The sequence below is a fragment of the Oreochromis niloticus genome, linkage group LG13 (assembly GCF_001858045.2).
Source record: "Oreochromis niloticus isolate F11D_XX linkage group LG13, O_niloticus_UMD_NMBU, whole genome shotgun sequence".
NCBI classification, from domain to species: Eukaryota; Metazoa; Chordata; class Actinopteri; order Cichliformes; family Cichlidae; genus Oreochromis; species Oreochromis niloticus.
Window position 1 is genome coordinate 27,899,641 of NC_031978.2, and position 9,124 is coordinate 27,908,764.

Genomic DNA, 9,124 nt, shown 5'->3' on the forward strand with positions numbered 1-9,124 from the left:
AAAGATTGGATAAGGACAATAGAGCAGGGCATGCTTGTGGTTGGGCCTTCTCTGTAATTTATACACCACATCCCGTGGTGTATCCCTCAGTTTAGGAGTCAGCGGACAGCAAAACTGCTCCGCTTGAAGCTTCACACTGGGTAATCACTAACTAATGGGTAAACTTACGGTGGCTACATCAATATACAGTCTTTTTGAAACACAACATTTCAGGTTCTCCCTCAGAAACCTCTGGATGTTGCAGTAATATTTAATGTTGACAGCTGAACCCTGGGGGACCAATGCAGGCTACACTGTGAACTGTGCACTATGGATGTCGTTCTCCTGATCTGATGCGGTGGCGAGAGGTTTGGACTTTGTGGACTCAGTGAGGGATTTGAGGGAGACCTCTCTCATCACCCGTGTTAATCATAGATAGCTAAGTAAGATCATGTTGACGGGCTATAAGCTATCTGAAATGTCTTTTCTTGCATTTTGTTTGTTGCTTCTGTAGGAACAGTCCATAGTGCCACATTAATACTTAGCAGTGTCATTTTATATTTTCACAGAAAGCCACTCTGTTTACTTTCCCTGAGCTCCAGTGCCCCTAAAAGCCACTAAAGGTTAACCTGTCCGGTCAAGATAAATTTAATTTCATCATTTTATTGTCTCTGCATGAATGTTCTGTGATTTCCTCTGACCTGATGACCTGAACACATGTTTCTTTATCAAACACGCCATGGAAAAAGCCCAGGATAGTACACAGGATGTCAGGCTCGAGGCTTTGCACTGTTTTTCCTGCAACAGTGAAACGTGCGTATGTTGTTTGTACTGTTTTGGCCTCCTGCCTTCATCCTTAAGATGAGAGGAAGGGAGTTGTCCTTTTGTTAGAGTCTGGCGTGGGTTCCTGTCCCTTAGGATAAAAAAAAGACACACAATAGGCTAAGACGCAGGAGGCAACGTGGCTCTTCAGCCTGTTGTGGTCCCTAAAGATAGATCAGCAGAGGAAATGTTGCAGACTGTTAGTGCCGAGCAGGTGTTCACAAGCACATGATGCATAATAACAAGATGCAGACAGCTGAGAGTAAAGAATACTACCACTGAACCAACATAGGATTGAAAGCAGTTCTCTTTGTGTTTCTCTTTCAACAAATGGGCCCCCTCGAGTCCTCAGCAACAGACTCGGCTTATATGAAGAAGTGATATAAGGTGACCCTGAAATGACCAGCTTTTTAGGTTTTTAAGCTTAGTTCATTTTCTCTATTTGAACTATCCCTCTGTTTTTAGAATAATTTATCATCTTTTTAGCTCATCATTAATTCCCCCATCCCCATCAGACTTTAAGGAATCGCCGGTGCAAAGAACAGTAAGTCTTGGCATGGATATCAGTTGTCTATTCCCCGAAACAGTAGCTGATCATTAAGAAGCTAAGTCATCAGATCATAAGTGATGGGTTCCCAGATTGTTTCAGCTGTCCCCCTATCGGCATGTTTTGAGAGCCAGGAAAGAGCTATTATAAAAATATAATTCAAACTCGAGTCCGTCCTTGTGACTGACAGGATTAAACAGGATGAAATAGCAGTTCTGTCCACTTACACGAGTCATGAGGCCAAGCTAAAAGTTTTTGCCAGTTTGTTTGCATGTTTGGAAATGCCATTTTCCTTCCTTTTACTTAAATAGTCTTGAGAGGTCAGGCCATAAAACATCCTGAAGACGTCATATTATTCCAACAGAGCACTTCACTCTGAGGCTGCAGGTTTACTTGTGGTTCCTTAGAGTTTCTAAAAGTAAAATGGAGGCAGAGCTTTCGGCTATCAGGCTGCTCTCTTGTGGAAGCAGCTCCCAGTTTGGGTTCAGGAGACAGACACCCTCGGTACTTCTAAAATTAGACTTTAAACTTGCCTTTTTGATAAAGTTTATAGTTAGCGCTGGATCAGTGAAATCAGTGGAAATGATGCTTGCATTATATGTCATTAACTTTTGTTTCTTCGTAGTTTTTATCTTCTTTGTATCTCCTTCAGTGACAGACTGCTGCATCCCAGATGCATGAAGGAGGGTTTCCGCAGGTCCTTCCTCCCTGCAGACTGCGAAATCAAAACTGCTCCCAACAAACATAGATGTTTACATCAGCGCTGTAATTTGCGCTAATAGACCAAACAGCTACTACTGTTATAACTTGCACTTTACTTTTCTCAGTGTATATATACTAACTTATTGGAAGTTACATGTCTACTTTTTAATGCACAGCTACAATACACAATCTGCACTTTTCTAATTATTCTAAATATTCTTAACTATTTAAACATCTTTCAGTATCCTGCTCTGTTTGCACACTACAACCTGGGTTTGCCACTTATCTGTACTTTAATTTTAATAACTGTACAGCACTGTTTTGGTAACTATTGTCCATGATGTAAATATGTAAAAATTTTGCGTGTTTCTGTTCTGTGTCCTGTGTCCTATTCTGTTTGTATGTGTGTTTTTGTATATTGTGCTACTGTTACAACCAAATTTCCCCCTGTGGGACAATTAAAGGATTATTCTTTTCTATTCTATCCTATCTGTGCTCCTCCTGTCTTCTCCCTCCCTTCACACACTAGACCTGTTTTATTGCTGGAGGTTTCTTCCTGTTTATAAAGGAGTTCTTCCTCGCCACTGGTGCCAAATGATCATAGGAGACGCCATGACGACGGGTTATCTCTCTAATAATGTTGTCTTTGGAATAAAATATAAAGAGATGAATGTTTTTGTGACATTGCTTTACATAAATAAAATTATATTGAATTGAATTTAGCAGACGGTGCTTTGATACTCAGATTAGGTGTGCAACACAAGTTACCATGGCAATCTATCTGTTCCACGGCAAAAAGTGTATCAACTTGCTAATGTCATGATGGATGACACAGGGATTGTTCCATATCGAATAACAGTCCATGTATTTAGATTCCCCCAAAATGAACAACACCAGGATCACTCAGAATCACATCATCCAGCCTGTTTCATAATCACAACACTGCAAATGTGTCTACGATCAATCTTACTAGATGCTATTGCTATGACTGCCACTGCTCCATGTTTAGAAATGCAAGTGAGAAATGTTGTTGATGTTTGTTTTTCTTGATGAAAAAGCCGAGCTACATATTTCACATGATCCTTTGACAGCTCCCCCACACGCTGAATAAATTTATGAGTCAACCACCAACCATCAGATGTTTCTGTTAATCGGACCTTGTTTGGAAAAAAAATTATGGTGCTAATCATCTGTCTCTGTTTGCTGTAAATGACTGCTTGTTTCTTCTCTTTTACCCTTACAGTTAGAAGTGATTGCTTAACAGAAGCGGTTCCTCTAAACCTAAACTTGGTTCCACTCGGTGGTGTGCAACATCATGAGGTTTAGCATCAGTTTCAGGGTTAGGCTGCTTCCAGACACAGTGATTTCCACTCGTAATCAGCTGAGGTTTTCATGTGATGAGGGTTGTGGCCACATCTGAGGCTGGAAGTGTCTAAGACCAGCGTAACATGGCATGACCTACATTCATGTGAACATACTTATATGAGCAAGCTTGGTTAGTAAGACAGCTATAAACTGTAAAGGCACATATACATTATATGGCCAGAAGTATTTATGCACCCATACAAATCACTAAATTCAGATGTTCCAGTCATGGCCACAGGTGTATAAAATCAAACACCTAGGCATGCAGACTGCTTCTACAAACATTTGCTACCTGGATGCCACCTGTACAAAAAGTTTAGCCATGAAATTTCCTCGCAACTAAATATTCCACATTCAACTGTTAGTGGTATCATAATAAAACAGAAGTGATTGAGATCAACAGCAATTCAGCCCTGCAGCGATAGACCACCTTAAACCACAGAGTAGGGTCAGTGGATGCTGAGGTGCATAGTGAGCGGAACTTTCTGCAGAATCAGTCGCCACAGATCCCAACCTTGATGTGGCCTTAAGATTAGCTCAAGAAAGCTATGACCTCGAAAAACGTATTCATGCTTTCATTATCTCTAGACGGGACTATTGCAACTCTCTTTACGTGGGCCTCCAACACTCTCTCCTTTAGCGTCTGCAGTTAGCTCAAAATGCCGCTGCACGCCTCTTAACTGGTACTAGAATTCAATTCAATTCAATTCAATTCAATTTTATTTATATAGCGCCAAATCACAACAAAAGTCGCCTCAAGGCGCTTTATATTGTACAGTAGATAGCACAATAATAAATAGATACTAGAAGGTATGACCACATCACTCCAGTTCTAGCTAACTTACTCTGGCTCCCCGTTAAATACCGTATTGATTTTAAAACTCTTTTGATCACTTTTAAAATTTTAAATAACCTGGCGCCTAGCTACCTAACTGATCTCCTCCACTTGTCCAACCCCAAGAGAGCACTAAGATCTTTGAGTCAGTCGCTGTTAGCGCAACCAAGGTCTCGGTTAAAGACCAGAGGTGATCGAGCCTTTGCTATATCTGCACCTAGACTCTGGATTAATCCCCCAGCTGATATTCCCACATCTGAGTCTATCCAATCGTTCAAATCGCGCCTAAAAACTCACTTCTTTACTTTGGCTTTTGAATCAAACTAGTTAGACTTTCATCCGGGTTGCTCTGTGCTATGCAAATGTGTTGTTTGTTCCCTGTTTGCTTGTTATGCTCTGTCCCGAATTTTATCTGTCTTGTGGTCGACTGTGAAGCACTTTGATGAACATAGGTCTTTTAAAATGTGATATAGAAATAAACTTTGATTTTATTTTATTTAAACAGATTACCACAGACCACAGGCAGTGGAAACATGACACCAGGTAACATGGCCATGGCCATTCTCTGTCTGGTGATCAGATGAGTCTGGGTTTAGCAGTTGCCAAATGTGCCAAATATAAAGTTTGGTAGAGGGGGATTTATGGTGGTTATTTATGGTATGGGATTGTTTTTCAGGAGTTGTGCTCAGCCTCTTAGTTCCAGTCAAAGGAACTCTTAATATTCCAGCATGCCAAGACATTTTTGACAACTTCATGTTCCCAACTTTGTGGCAACAGTTTGGGGTTGGCCCCTTCCTGTTCCAGCATAACTGTGCACCAGTGCGCAAAGTAAGGTCCATAAAGACACGGATGAGCCAATTTGGTGTAGAAATACTTGACTGGCCTGCACAGAGTCCTGACTGGGCAGACATCATACTAAACTCTTTGGATTAAAAATGGGATGTCACTCAAGTTCATATGTGTGTGAAAGTATACAAGCAAATACTTTTGGCAGTAAAGTTTATGTGTAGATTTCTGCTAAACAAAACGGAAATAATATGCTGGAGCTTCACTCACCAAAACCTAAGCACACATTTCTTAGACTAGTGTACCACAAAGTTCCTCCTTATGATCTATAAGATAATGCCAGAAGGTGCAAACAGCAAAAACACAGTGGAAAATCTTCACTCTGTAGAATTGTTATGAAGGTAGAAATCAGCTCTACATAACAAAACCATTTTATTTTGCAGCAGGCTATAAACATGCTACTTGCTGAATATATGGGAGCCTAAGGGGAATGTCTTAAGTTTTTACTAGTCTGAAGTTGCCATTAGAGGAAGTGCAGTTTTTGGCACTTCCTTATTGGCTTCATTTCTGACTGTTGGAGGTTGCCACTTGAGACTTCTGGCCTCTTTGGTTTTTGTCTGTCTGCGGCATGCGTGCGATCCAAAGCAACACTGTTGTTCCCAGTAATTAATATTTACAGGGCACATATACAGAAGCTCACATCAAGCAATAAAACTGTGACCGTTTCTAAGAATGGCCTCATTTTACTCCTGCTCACCAGACACACACATGCATTCACAGGCGTTAACAGCTCCGATGTTGAGCAAACTGGGGGCCGACAGGCGTGTGAGTGATGGTCCTCAGCTGCCCTGGCAGTTCCAGGGATGGAGCCTAGCCTTCACTAAAAATATGGCCTGTAATTTAACCAAACCCTCCCAGGGAGTCCGAGCGGGCTACGCGCGCTAAATTAGGAGCTCATCTGAGCACTCTGTGATTGCACAGCACCACTCTCTCCTGTCTGCTGCCTCGCCTGCGCTTTACACGTCTCCACTGTGACTGATGTTGGTCAGTCACAGAGAGGGAGCATGTGCTCTTGTGAGTGTTTGTCTGCATGTGCACTATACCGTCTGAAAGATAGTATCAGGAAACTGGATAGGAGATGTGAGAGTGAAGAGTTCTAATATTTATTTGGCTTTATTAAAATAGAACAACAAACCACTGGCCAGCCAGTGGTTTGTTACAGACCGATGTAACACGACACAGCTGACTATGTACATTAAATGCATGTAATCATAATGTCATTTTGTCTGTTGGGAACACGGAGATTTACAGGCTTTATACTGACATGCAGAATTTAACAGTGGAGCATATTTTATTGCAGCCTGCACCTCTAAACTTGGCTCCTTACAGAAATAGAGAGTTGATATCAAATGTCATCCACACAGAAAATAAGGTCAGCAGCTCACTAATGAACTCCCCGGCAGCAAAGTCTTCAGGTACCTGCTAGCACTGACTTACTCTATGGCTTCCTGATCCACTGCATTAACACAATACGTGTCCTTCATGAAACGTCCTTAAAACATAATGGAAGGTTCACATGACCCCCCTCCCCCCCGGCAGGAATATAAAAGCACAGGAGAGGAAAAACATTATAAGCTCATTACAGACCGCAGGCAAAATGAACGATAACACATGGAGCTATTTCATTATTTATCATTTAAATAACTAGTTAACACTTTTATTTGCACTTTTTTCTTCATATTCACATTCAAGTCTGAAGATTATGTTCAAATCTGTCTCCCGTGTGTTTTCAAGGTAACCTGGTTCTCTTTCTGTTGTCTTGTATCGTGATTCCTGGCCTCTACAGGCCAACCTTTAAGAGATTTTTAGGGCTCCACTCACACGCCGCTCCACTTCATCCTCTTCTACGCCATCTTCACCTTACAGCAGCAGCAATGTTTGACACCACTGCTTATGGTACATTCACGCTGCAAGCAAAAGTACCCAAAATCTTTTTCCTGTTTTTTTTTTTTTTTTAATCTAAACAGCGCAGATCCTCTCTCTGAACTTCTGATCTTCTTTGATTCTCTTTTGGCCCACATCCACATGTGTCTTAAGTCAAATACAGACCTCATTCTGAACAATCAGATTACAGTTTATGCAGTTTCTACATCCTTTGCCTTGTCATGAGAAATAAAGGCAGACAAACTATGAAGGCTACAGTTTTTGAATTAGGAATGTGAAGAACAAATCTGTTTTTTCTCCAAAGACACACAGTTAGCAGAGTTAGGTTAACTGGTGATTCTAAATTGCCCATAGGTGTGAATGAGAGTGTGAACGGTGGTCTCCCAGCGTTAGCCCTGCGACAGACTGGCAAGTGTCCATGGTGTACCCACCTCCTCTTGCCTGGCTGGGATAGGTCAGAGTTGAAGGTCAGAGGACAGCTTTTCTGGAAATCACCTAGGATTTTTAAATTCATTCTACAGTTGCATGTTCTAGGAGGCAAACTGTAAATTCGAAATTTTCATTCAAATCTTCTCAATTGCTCAGAAGCATGATTGAAAGCTAAAGTTTGTTTTCATGGTGTCCTGTATCCCCCGTTGCAGTAACTGTTTAAACTGTTTCAGCTGCTGCCCTGACCGGTAATCATCTGTGGGTTTCAGTGGTGACGCGTCCATAAATCAGCACCTCTTCATGAGAGACACGTGTCTCACGTCAGTAAGTGGGACATATCTCAATATGTGGAAAGTGTGCACACGTGGTCACCCAAAACTCACAAACACATTGATGAACATGCCGAACATCAGTCAGCTTCAAACTGCTAAAGATCCATGATGATAAACTACATCGAACTTCATGCACTTGTTCTAATTTTGCAGTATGAAGACGCCATGTAGTAGCTACATCTGGTGGGTGCTTGGCTTGACTGGAGGCTCTAATTAACCTTGTCATTTAAAACCCACTGATATCTACAGGAAGTGAAATCATCACAGTGATTTCACGAATGCTCCCCCTCCCGCCACCATCCCAGCCCAACGCAGGGAGCGTTGCCTCCAATGTAACACCTTCAGCAGGAGTACTACATGTATGAGGTAATTGTTGTTTGGTCATGTGAGCCGCTGCAGCAGCTGTCAAATGTGATGATAGCAGGAGAATCCTCGGCACCGCCCCTTCAGCTGATTGGACGGCTCGTAGTCGCCTAGGGACCATCAACCAAGAGATCAGCTTATAGAGGGAAGAGGTGGGCGGTTATGAAGATTAGTTTTAACAACACACGGAGATTGAAGAATAGAAACTATTGATGTTGTAAAACTTTACAGTAAAGCCTCTGACCTCTGACCTCTGTCTGACTTCTGACATCTCAAGTTTAGCAAACTGGTGTTGTTGTGCTACTGTGACTTGTGCTTATTTGCTGACTCTATTATTATTATTTTTTTCTTTCACACAATCAGTTTCTAGATATGAGACGTTTCCTGCCAAACTGTGACTTTGCTGATTATAAATGTAGATTGTGTTTTCACTTGACGATGGTATCTGGTTTATGTGGTTATATTTTACTGCTGTTCTGCTGCTGCACTGCCTCATCTCACATTTATAAAGTCAGAAATAAAACTAAAGATATGGTGTGAACATGGACTGCAACAGCGCTATCAAATGTGTGGTCTAAGCGAGACGAGCTCTTCAAAACAAACTTGTCTCTTGTTGCCTCTTAAACTTTTAAGATTAAGAAGTCTTTACCTGACTCTGGGATTCCCCTTTGCTTTCTCCAGGTCCTGACTCTTTAAATGCCCACAAAGCAGAGACAAAATATGGAGAGACAAGAAAATAGGCTGCACATGTGCCTGCTCACTCCTTTTCACTTCAAAAAGAGTCGCTCCTTATTAAGATGGCTACGGGCGCACTAATTCAAGGAGACAGCCCACACCTGGCCAACTACATCGCAGAGGTCAAATCTGTGTGCCTCCTTCACTCCTTTCATAAACACATGCCTCCTCCTGTGGCGTCTCCATCTGCAGCTCCCCGGTCCCATCTCACATATCGCTTATTCCGTCCATCCCACACACACACACACACACACACACACACACACACACACACACACACACACA